This window comes from Orcinus orca, chromosome 3 (genome assembly GCF_937001465.1).
Source record: "Orcinus orca chromosome 3, mOrcOrc1.1, whole genome shotgun sequence".
Classification (NCBI taxonomy): Eukaryota; Metazoa; Chordata; class Mammalia; order Artiodactyla; family Delphinidae; genus Orcinus; species Orcinus orca.
Window position 1 is genome coordinate 114,992,458 of NC_064561.1, and position 12,758 is coordinate 115,005,215.

The window sequence follows — 12,758 nt, forward strand, 5'->3', positions numbered from 1 at the left end:
ATATCTCAGTCTTGGTTTCTCTTGCTCTCTGTCCCTGCCTCTGGTTGAATTTTTTTCTCAGTCATGCCAAAGTTATATCTCAGAGGTTTTTAATATCAGTGCCTACAGTGCCTACTCAAGGTCGTCACGTTTAATGTCAGTTGTTCAAGTCTCATACCTTCTTCCAACCTGGAAATTTCCCCAACCCTATATCCTCAGTCATATCTTATGGTTGTTGATTTGTGATCTGATGTTTCAAGCCAAAAAATAGATCACTTCTAGTCTTACCTTGTTCAGTAAAATTGGGAACAAAATTTACTTTCTCTTTCCTCCAGCCTTCTCTTCAATACCCAATCCTCAAAAGATGGACAAAATCTTCATTGCCCATAGGACATGGTAGTTACTGAATTCCAGTGGTAAAGCATGGAAAATTATTATTTTAAAAATCCGTTAGTTAGTTACTGACAAAATTTAGTGCCCCAAACCATATAACTATTAAAAATATTTTTTTCTATCACTAACTTTAACTTTTATTTTATTTTCCTTAAGGGCAAAACATTTTTACCATTTTCCTTTTTGTTAAGGCACACACACACAAAATAATTCAACAAATGGAAAGTAGGAACCTGCTCCAAATAGTTTGTGTGTACATATTAATAAAAGTTATTAATGTGCTGTGAAACATGGGATTCTCTTTCCTGAAACAGTGGATTCATTTGGGCTACTACTACAAGGCAAGAATTATATTTGTGATGTTTTACATTTTGTGGAATTCCAATTTCTTATACCTTTTCATTCTTGGTGACAAAAATTTTTGATAAACCTTTCATAGACAGAGGTAGATCTGATACCTACTTTCATTAGCATTAATGTGTCTTTCTATTTCTCACTTTCTAATTTGAATAATTAATTTGTGCTTGTTTCAAATTCTTGGTTGTTAGCAAAGGCATCCAACCTTAGTACCTATCACCCGTGGAGTGTGCATCATATTTAGGGGTGCATTTCTGCTCCTTTGAACACTGAATGTTTTGTGTGGATACTGTAATCACATATAACTAAGTCCTAGCCTTCCTGCACTATCTTGACAAACAAAACACAATCCGGACAGTTGCCCAGATGTGAAATGTCTCTGGGATTTCCTACCTGACCAATAACAGAACAGCAATCTTGTAAGCATTTATTTAAGAGTTTGGGAATCTATTTCTAAGACCTCACAAGAACCCTGATGACTGAACTCTATTTGGTTTACCGAATAAAGAGAGGGAAAGAAAAAAAAAAAAAAAAAAGGAAAACCACACACACTGCCATTAATTACACTGTAAACATTTAATAAATATTCTTTCTTTCTATCCTTTGCCCTTTGCAAAAGGAAAGGTGGTAATTTACATGTACTATGCCTCTTTCCTCTCATTGTTCTATTTCTTTTCTTTCTGGCTTTCTTTTACTTCTGTAGAAAAGAGGTGGACATGTTTGAGAAGATAGAAATGTTTACCTAGTACATTTTTTTTCTTCATATAAAGAAACAGCCTAGGCACTTTCTACTTTGTCTTATGACCTTTGTTAAACCTCTGATTCTGGAAGCTGCATTTTAATTACAAAGTATTGTAAAGGGAATATAGTAAGTATACACAGCCCTTGATTCTTAGCCAAATGAGAGAAAATTTAACAGCAATGTATGGTTGCAGGAATGGTTATGTTTGGGATCCATATGCACGTTCAACTCACACATTCAAGCAGTGCAATAAAGCAGGGAGAAAACAGCTGATACACAAAAGGGACCGTCTAGACAGTACCCCATCAGTCTGGCTAAATTTGGTGCTGGCATTCCCAATGGGATTGTAATATAATTGTTCTGGTGTCTGCGTTCATTCCCCCTGTCAAACACCATTCCAAATATACATCCTTCTCCCCCCAACCCTATTTCTTCCATAAATATGAAGCCCAAACTCTGCCATGCTAGAAAGAGTGTTAGATGGCCCAACCTTAAGAAAACATTATAATTAAGCAAAATCATGTTATTTAATTCCTTTAAAAAAATCCTCCTGTTACTTCCTAACTCCAAGTAGAATTAATTTCAGGCCAATTTAAATAATTTAAATTAGAACATGGAAAATTGTTAATGCAAATACAAATAACCTTGAAATAGTGAACACTTTAGATGAAAGCAAATAGGCCTTTTTACCCCTTTATATTTATTAACCTCTGTTAGAAAATTTAACAGAAATCAGAGATGTGAAAGTGTAATGATGGACATGGATCATAAATTCTAATGAAGAAAAAGCTAATGAAAACAATGTTAAGTGAAAGCACTGAAAAATGCAAATTGTGTATTTTTTTTCTTTCTTGGGTTTAAAAACCATAATATTTTTTTCTCTCTGAACATCTTTTGAAAGTTAAATTTCTGTCAATTTATATAGGAATTATTTAACATATTTGGTTTTTTAACAAGAGAAACCAGAAATATTTATACACTGATTTGTAGTAACTATCAATTAATATTTTTAGAAATGTTCTGGTTTAAGACATTAGGAAAATGAAAAGCACTACTTACAGAATAAAATAAATGGAAAAGCCCAATATTAAAATGAATAATGCACAGATTATTGACAAAAATGCTTATAATCTAAAAACTTTCAAACACTGAAATGAAAGCTGTCAGAATCCTTTTTTTTTTAAGGAAAATGCAGATTTGAGGATTGCCATGTAATATATCAACCAGATATACTTATTTTATTTTATGTTCTAAAGTGTCACCTCTGGGTATTGTTTAGATATTAAAATTGACCAGGAAAACTTTTTTTAAAACCTTTTATTCTTTTAACTCCAGGAAAAATTATCTTGGGAAAGAGGTTGGGATGTTTGTTTTGTTTTGTTTTATTAATTGTGGGCCTATATTTGTACTACTGTTTTGGAGGTTAATAATCCTTTTCCTGATCCTGTATACAGAAATTTGTCTCCCATCTCAGCGATTCTGAGATGCTAGATTACAATCCCAAATGAGCAAAGAATGTCTCCCCACCCCCACCAGGGACCACTCTAACTACAGCAAATTCAAAGAAAATACTTCAGGCACTAGATCCTGGCTTTATCCAACTTCAGGAGGCTGAGGCCAGCCCACCAACCAAAACAGGGCACACTAGTAATGGCTTTTGCAGGAAGCAGCAAGACACAGGGCCTCAACTCGCACAAAGACAGAGCACAAATGCACAGAAAATCATCACCAAAGGGATCAGGAAATATTCAGATACATTTTACAGATGTCTTAAAACTCTCAGGTGGAAATGAAAGATTAAGATTATAAATGTCTTAAAATTCTCACGTGGAAAAATGAGATTAAGAGATTGTATCCTTACATTTGTAATTTTTAAAAATAGTGATTTTATATTTTTTCCTTCTTTGTATGAAATTATTCTTCTGACTTTGCACATGGGTACAAGAATTTAAAAAGACAACATATTAATATTTGAGCAGCGTCTGCCTGAAGCTGGGTGGTTTGCTCGTGATTGTTTTTTATTCACTTTATTTTATATTTTTACAATATATACTGGTAGAAAGTGAAAGAAAGGCACGCTGTAGGCCTCTTAGAGATGAAACAGCAAAATCTGAGTTTTATACTTGGTTTTCAAACTATCGAAGAACATCCTATGAGACCTCTTAGGTCTTAACTGGATTAAAATGAATATATTTGTGCTCTGGCTCTTTTCAGCTAACTAATGTGCATGTGAATTGAGAGTGTGCGAGGGAACGGTGAGAGCAAGTGTATGTGACACTGGGGGAGGCTGCGGGCTCGGGCTGAGGGTGACTGTGTGAAGGAGCGTGCAGGATGGTGTGGGCTGCCTCCAAAGAGGGAGAGAAATGAAAATTAGCAGGCCTTGGGCTCTGGTGCGTTTTGTCTTGACGGGAGCCAGAAGAGAAGCTTAGTTAGGAGACGAGGAGGGAGGAGAAGGGTGGGGGAAAAGAGAGGGTGGAGAAGGGGGTGTGGCGTGTGTGTGTGTGTGTGTGTGTGTGTGTGTGTGTGTGTGTGTGTAAGCGCTGAGGTTTCAGTTATGCTGAGCTCTGGGTTTTTGTTTTGTCGGTTCCTAGCCTAAACAGACTGGAATTTCAGGTTCAGGTTGGAGTGCATGCATGCAGAGGGATGGTCGTTCGAGTTTCTTTTTCTGGCCCTTCACCATGGTTGCTGCTCCGAATGTTACTGCTGCTACAGGGAGGGTGTTGGGGGATGGGGGCCTGTCTGCAGCTGCCCCTCTCACACTTGAATAAAAGAACTTTTTTTTCAGGGGTAGGGGAGCTGTGAATACCTTTCCCAATAAGAGATGAGGCATATTGAAAACTATATTAAATTACCCTGATTAACAATTTAGCCACGAACAGGGGAGCTTTGGGAGATCTCTATAGGCAGGACTGGGGGCTATTCATGCCAGCAGCTAAGAGGTCGAAAGGTTTCTGAAGTTCACAGGCTCAGAGCCTTTGTTATGCTAACAGACAATCTCAAATCAGCGGCCTAGTGGAGTGTGAAATATAAATGATTCCTTGAGAACTTCCAATAAGTTGTCACTCTTGCTCTCCAAATACCAGGACAGGCTGCTAATTTCTAGCAGGCCCTTTTGCAACATCGCCAGCCCTAAATGAATGCCTTTGTAGTTCAAATATTCTTTTCAAGGGAGCTGTCCTATCATCATAGCCCAAATGCATCTTGGTTTTGACTATTAAATGAAAATCAGGGCTCAGCAGTGCTTGACTTTTCCAAGTGGCCCGATGTTTGGGAAGGGTGGTGGCAGCTCTCCTGCACAAGTTAGCACCCACTGCGGGAGGGCCAGGGCATTAATAGCAGCCAAGACCCCAGGATTTACCCCAGCTCGAATCCCCACTCTCTATCAGGAACAATGCTCCGGGAGAGATTTACGTGGCTTCCCTCAGGCTGGACTACCTTCTTCTTTCAACCACACCAACGTTTCTCTGATTTATGAACCCTAGAGTGTTCAAGAGGACAGCCAGCTGACCTGCCGGCATCTGACTGGTCCCTTGAAAGCATCAACTTTGGAGAGGGATGTGTTCATTCATCAGGGCAGGAGAGGCCAAGGGGAAGAGGGCAAGGTGTGTGTCCAGGCCATGCCCCTAGAATCAGATGCCTGTGGATATTATTTTATCATTTGCCCATAAGAAGGATATAAACATGGCTTATGATCTTGGGTATGACCTTTGAGCATGTCCAGATGGATAGAGAAAAGGTCCAGGCTCTCGGAGTCTGAATTACAAAGCTTTTTAAATAAGGAAAACCACTCCCCATCCTAAAGCCCAGACAAGTTGGGGGGAGTGAGACTGAGAATCTATCTGGGAGAGTGTGCCCAAATCAAACATTCTAGTAAGAAAGGACAAAGCTAATTTATGGGAATAAGACAACACAAAGAAGAGAGGACAGAGACCAAAGGAAATTAGAAATCCATCTGTATCAGTCTTCACAAAGGAAGGGATAAAACCTTTACAGGAATAACTTGGGTCCTAAAAATTTTGATATTTCTGATTCCATGTCCTCAACTTCTTTACTGAAATACAAAAATGTCCACGATATCACAGAAGTCTCTGCTTTTTCCAAACAGAGCAGGTTTGATTTCTGGCAAGGAATGGAAAAAAAAAAAATCAAATGGACTGTATTTCTTGCTATATTCTTAGAGTAAGTTTATAAGTGTATAAATACATAGAAGCAATGTATTCTAATACACCCTTAAGTAACTTTATAAAGCTTTATGATACAGCTATACAGAAAAACAAGGGCCTCGATTACCTTTCGTCTTCTTCCTCTCACTACAATGATTTACAAGTATTACTAACCACAATGATTTTAAAATATTACCTCAAAAATGGCTGGGGAGTTCATTTTGATTGGTATAGAAACTGATTTAAGTAAATACTTTTTTCTGCCTTAGGTATACTAAGACTTACAACTATATATTAAAAAATTAATTATAAATAAGAATGGTGGTATAATGTGCACCAGTTTTGAAATCATCTAGCTTACATGTTTAAATCTTGTTTTTTCTTAAAGCCAGGATACAACGTACAATGGTAGAGGACTCTGGGATTCAACTCAGAGAATTTAGCCGTCAGAACAGGAGAGCGTTTAGGATTCAGATCCTTATTTGTTTCAGATCCTTATTTGTTTCGCCCAGTAAAACAATCTGCAAATCGTATTGACTAGAAAAATTAACTCAGATTACTGACACAAAAGGAGTGAAAGTTTGTGGTTTCTCCTGTCAAATACCAGAATTAGACAATAGTTCGTTATTGATCCACTCACACCCTTTTCGGAGGGACTTAGGATCGTGGTTACCCTTATTTCACAGATAGCAGAATGGTTGGCATCAGATGCACATCTCATTAGACAAATATGAAGGCAACACTGATAGCTAAAAGTTCAACGGATGTGACACAACTTGCTTAAATTTAACTCTTCACCCCCTTTCCATTTTTAAACATTTAATTAATGTTAAACTGTAAGTATCTGCATGTTATTGACACATGCTGGACATTCAAAGGAGAAACACCTTCCCTGTGCTTCCAAATACTTATTTTACCACTTCCAAGTGTCCTCTCTCTTTCTCGTCTTTAACACATCAAAACAGGGAAGAAAGCGCTTTTGTGTTATAACTACAGAGAAAACATTGGAGAATGTGTCAATGCTGTGAATACCAGCACCAGTTTGGGGGCTGGTTTGTTATTCCCCCTGCCGGGGTATTTCTTTTCCCTTTGCTTTTGAGTCTTTAAACTCTGGCCACTTTGAGAAAAGCAATGGTTGAAATGAAAAGTTAGGACAAATTGCATGAAACCTGTGTGTTGCCAGGATATGAACATGATGAAAGCAGTGTTGGGACATTACAGAGCCGGAGCAGCTCTCCACACACACACAGAAAATTAAAATAAAATAAAAAATAAAAGCTGGTCTTTTAAATTCATCCTTAACTACTTCAGATCTAAGAGAAAGGGAATTCGTGTTTAAAAAAACAAGTTTCTAGGGTTGTCATTGCTGCATAGTGAGGGTGTTTGTGTATGTGCATGTGAGTGTTTGTGTGGGGAGAAAAGAATGGGGAGGAGAAGGGCAGATAACTTTACTGACATATTAATTCTTTAGATAGCTGTAAATGAATGGTCCAAATAGACATTTGTTTCCCTTAATAGGTTTTGTACAGGTCTCTTACAAGCCGTGGCATATGTTTCATTTATATGTACATTTATTTAGAAGGATAGAGAATAATAGGTGTAGTTTGTCTATAGTCGCAGTTATTATTTAAAGTCCAAAGAGGTTACAACTTTTTTCTACTCCAAACACTGATACAAAGGTCCCTTGTACATGCCTCCTGCATTATGTTGAAGGCCAATTAAAAATGAAGATAATATTCTAACTATCGAGCCTTGGGATGAGGAAGAAGGAGGCTAAAAGGAAAAATGACTCCAAGATGGCTGCCTCTGCCTTCTTCCCCTCCCCGCTGCCTGTTTTCCACATAGAAATTCATGTAATATTTTGTTTACAAATCACACTGTAGGTCATCTGTGAATGAGGCAGTCTCCGAGGCACCAGCATCCACCTAGAATACCCTCATGATGCCGTCGAGGTATGGAGAGAGATTAAAATGCAAACATTCAAATGTATTTAGATGTGTACATAGTGATTGGACTCACACACATACACACTTGAATGTGTGAACAACACACACAGCTGCAAAAGGAATAAAAGGCTGAAATCCTTCTTAATTCTTAGGACAGAAGGGCAAAGGAGGACGCCAGGCCGCCACCTTCCTCCCTCAAAGGTCCAAAAATGCACTGTTCATGGTCTGGATTCGATTTTTTAAAAAAGATATATCTTACTGATGACTCTCTCATTAGGCAGACTTCTGAAGTCTGGGGAGACAAGATTTCCATAAATTATCTCTCTAGCTCATCTCATGCTGGTGCAAAATGCAAAGCTAAAATTGTTGTTTATTTTTTAAATTTTTTTGCATTAAAAAAAAAGAGAGTGTACCACGCTCACCAGCTTCCTGACTGACATGTTAAAGGATTAAGAGCACTAGTAATTACTGCTATTAATTATAATAAATATACTCAATCATAAAATCCCACCCATAAAGCTAAACTAAAAATAATGTCGAGAATAAATAAAAGTATATTTGGGGTTTTCTAACAGATTTATAGCGGGTTCCTGTGTAGACTGGAGTGCACTAGGCATAGAACAAAGCAAGTGGTTTAGCTCCTATAGGAAATATATTAAAAAGAAAAAAAAAAAAGAAAAAAACCCACAACCCTTTATCTAAAAGCCATCAGGGACAAGTACTCAATACGAGTTAACAAGCAGGAACTGATAAGATAACATTTATATGAGGTCAGAAGTCAAATGCCAGTCAAAGGCTTTTAACCTCTTGGGTCATAAACAGGAAGAGTTAAAAGCAAGAGGTAGTTATTTATCGGATTTTAAGGGTACCTTATCATTGCCAGAGAATCACCGATGATGAAACTAATTAGGATTTATAGAAAAAGAACTTTGTAGCTGTTCAAAGAAAATTAACCTACCATAATTCTTCAGTTGGTAGGGAGAAAAACAAACAAACAAAAGAATCCCTTCTTTTTGGGGGGAAAATAAATCTAGCAATTTAAACAGATTTAGTAACAAAATCTCTCTCAGAAACAATAATTTGTAGCTAATGTACATGTTGATTAATATATGGTGAATAATATACCTTATAAATTCTGTATTAACAATCTAACCACAAAAATAAGCATTGCATAATTTATTTCCAAGTTTTGATCTTTTTCTTTTACTCCCCTTTCAGACCTCCTAAATTAGACAGAATATAACTCCGATATCACAATCCTTCTTGTCTCAGAATGCCATCATTTATAAATTGAAAAAAATATGTATTCTAATAGCAATTATTTTAAAACATCAAAACTACTTGATTAAATTTTTATCTTAATCTATTCCAGAGAAACAGATGTCTCTTTATTTGCTGTCAGAATATTTTCCTTTGTTTTGATTTTTGTCCTTTTTTGTCTTTTCTTAGGCTTCTATTCCAAACTCCCAAACAGTTCCTGGTCCTAGAGTCCATGCTGGCTTATATTTTCAAAGCATACCACCCCCCCTTTTTTTCTCTATTGCAATAAAAGAAAGCAGGTCTAGATATTTCTTTCTAGAGAGAGATAGAGGGATTGTTGTTAGGCCTGCTAAGGCCCACTGTTTCTTTAAACAGAGTCCACAATACACTAGGCGAACATTGTGGATTTAAAATGCTTTTAAATATTTATCAGAAGTATTTTATCATCATATTCAAATGACACCTGGAGTGCACTCACCTTTATTGACAATCTCTGTTCTGAAAGTCCATTTGCTTCCTTAAAGCCCCCCAAGCAGAACAAGGACTACCCGTTTTCATTCAGTTAATGTTTAGTAAAAAACCAAGCAACCTTAATCAGCATGCTGATTGCATCGTCAACTAACAAATAATTTACTACTCTGAGCATTGCATTCCATTAAAAGCTCATTAAATTTTCTGTTCTCCAATGGGAGGTTTAGCTTTTGAACTGCATGCTTTTGCTTCGAATGATCATTCATTCAATTTTTGCAAAATGTTGTGGTTTTTTTTTTCCTAAAGTATAGGTGAGCATTTCAATACCTATAGACTGCAGACCCATGGAAACACAGCCCAAGGCTTGAGTATGTTCCATTTGATTTACAAACTCTGTTTCATAAAAATTCAACATAATCTCTTGCACTTTTAGGAAATCCTGAAATCAGTGGGTGTATCTGTGGTGATGTGTGACCCAAACATAGCCCCGGAAATATTAATACAGAATATAAAATATCAGATCCCTTTTAGAAGCTTAAATATTCCATTTCTATGTATTATAGTTATTGCTATTTTTATTATTTTTATCCTTATAAATAGCTGTTTTCTACTAATTCAAAAAGGAGTATGACACCACAAAGCCCTTACTGTATTTGATGCCAAACTTAATACCTCGGGTGTGTGTATGCGGGGGGGGGGGGGGGGTCGCGGAGGGGTGGGGGCTAAGAAATCCACATTTTCTGGGGTTTACCCATTTTTTACAAACTCAGAATCCCCTGCATTATTTTCATGCCCAGACTCGTCTAGGAAAGAGTATATTTATTATTTTTAATTTAGGGAAATGTAGGAAAATCTCCAGCCCCCAAATTAACATGCATCTTTGGGTTGCTAATTGTGCTCATTGCAAATTTGGGTCATCTTGCATGAGTGACTCTAATGTGGGGCTGAGATTGCCATGCAGCGCAGTGGATTCCTGATTCCCCGCGCTAATCCTGAACTCGGTGATTGTGTCAGGTGCAGTTCTGTATGCTCTAGCAGCTGGCTCATCCTCATCAATGCAAATAAGGCAACTCCTACAATCAGAGCCTTGCGAGTGTGAAGCCTGATTGCTGAGGGCAGGCTAAAGCACTACACAGACTCTCACTTTCAAATCACGCTAAGTGACAAGACAACTGCAATGTCCCTCCAGTTCAAAATCAACCTTTTGAAAACAAAACAGGGAGAAGAGGGTGGCTACAAAGAAGAGGAAAACCCCAGTGTCTGCGAAATGGACTTGTTTAGATGGGCTTTATTTAGGTACACAGATAACGTAAAGTGCATTTCAACAAATAATTCTTTAACTCCTGTTCAAGATACTTTGTTTTAAGGGCTGCAGGGGATGCAAAGGTGAGGGAGACACAGTCCCTTCCTTTGAGGAACCCTACTATTTGACTGCAGAAAATTGTAAAAATTAAGATAATAACAGAATTATTATTAAGGCGAAGTCACCAAAATCTTAAATGAAAAACCACAGAGCATATTTTTACAGGAACTGCTTAGAGATGGCATTATGGCATAGACATTAAGAGCAAGATGTTGGAAGCTTAGGGTTCAAATCCCAGCTTTGTCACTTACTTGCTCAAGTTATTTCACCTTTCTACAACCTTCATGTCATCCTCTGCAGAATGGTGGTGACACAAGCACCTTGTGGGGATTTTAGAAGAAGGAACTGAGATGATGTATGCAGCACACGTGCCACAGCGCTTGGCACATAGTAAGTGCTCAATAATGTCAGCTGTGATTATTCCTATTTCCTCCTTAATGTACAAAGAAGGGGGGAGGAGGGGATCCAGAAATAGCAATGTGCCACAGTTTGAAAGGCATTTATTTGATCTGGCTCTAAATTCCCATTTTACATGTAGCACTCACCCTGTGGAAGTGAAAATACTGTGAACGTGAAAAAGCCCTGCACCTCTCCGTGGTGTCTGGACAACCCTGGCAACTCGGAACATGAAGGAGAGAAAAAGAAATCCCTGTGCTTTTCCTTTTCTTCTTTTCCAAACACGTGTGCAGACTTCCCCTGCATTTCAGCCCCACCCTCTTTATTTTACTGCCTAATCTATAAAGGAGGATAAAAAGCAACATGCTGCTTTGGCATAGAGCAGATTCTGGGTGAGGACCTGTAGGTAGAGTTTAATGAACACAATTTTCTAGCACTGTGAGTGCATATTTTTAGCTACATGCTGGGCTCCAGTGTTGGCTCTTGCGACAGATGAACAGACCCTTTGCTCAGACTTGGGTGTTGCTCCAAGAAGAACTTTTTCAGAAAGTAGTCGGGAAAAAAATGTCTTCTCTTTCCCTCACTCCTAATTTGCAGTCTGTAGATTTGGATTCCAGGTAACTGGTCCCAGTAAGTGGCACGGTGACCTGGAGATACACCACTGTGGGAAGCAAAGGTACCTCTGGGCCAGGGCGGATCTGCTTTCTCGCTGAAGGATGGCAGGTGCCGAAGTGTGCATCGCCAGGCATGTTTGCCCTTGGAGAGCAGGCCAGAGGTAGTTAACCTTCCTGGGGGAGGCTTGGCCTAGACAACATCATAGACACCATATCCCCCCTGGAGTTACCAAACAATAAAACTGCTTCCTTTGCCAAACACAAAGAATGGTCTGGAGTTGGATATTAGCAAACAGCAAACCACATAAAGAAGAAAGGGCATGAGGGAGGGAGAAGGAAGAAAAGGAGAATAGGAAGGAAAGAAGGAAAACTACATGAAGATAAAGCATAAAATAAGATCTCTTTTCTGCTTTAGTTTGCCAGGGAGAGGGCAGCCATCCAGTCTTGTCTTGATTTTAACCAGTGCCATGGTGGGGTTGGGGGAGGTGGAGAAGAAGGGGTTTTGATGTGATGCCAAGCAGGGCAGGGATGAGGCACCGGGTCTTGTGGAAATAGCTGAGACTTTAAGACCTTGGCATTGGGAGAGTGTGATCAAGATGGTGAAGTGATTTGATCTCTCACATTCCTGCTCAGGACCCTCTCCTCCTCTTTCTAATAGGATTAACAGATATTTTCCTAAGCAGGAATCAAAATGTGTCAAATCATCTGAGACAGTCAATTTGTTCACAATGCCCACATTCTTGCAGTATGGATGCAGCACTATTCAAAAACAGTTTCATTTCAAGAGATACAATGCAGCGGAGAGGTAAACATTTATCTTCATAATCTTACACTCCTTTCAGACTGCTTAATTTTTCCCGGTGATTTTCCCCTCCTCTTTCACTCCACCCCCAAGCTCAGCTTCAAAACATTTTGTACAAAAAAGACGTGACTTCCCCAGAGGATTCGGGTCTCAATGATCCTGATGATGCAACGTGTGCTCTCCATTATTCCTGCGAGCTCCCTGAATATGTTCCTGCATCCTGCCTCACAGCTTCTGTCGTCTCTGTGTTTGCATCATTTACAAATCCTCCT

The 12,758-nt window shown here is 38.5% G+C and overlaps 1 long non-coding RNA gene across 1 annotated transcript in view; it reads right to left on the reverse strand.

The window, feature by feature from the left end:
- The window catches only part of LOC125964069 (uncharacterized), a 39,737-nt gene extending 30,218 nt beyond the window's left edge, over positions 1–9,519 (reverse strand). The window contains exon 1 of the long non-coding RNA XR_007476673.1: positions 9,319–9,519. This is a non-coding gene — a long non-coding RNA (uncharacterized LOC125964069). The remainder of the gene's footprint in view (positions 1–9,318) is intronic.
- Positions 9,520–12,758: the final 3,239 nt, after the last annotated feature.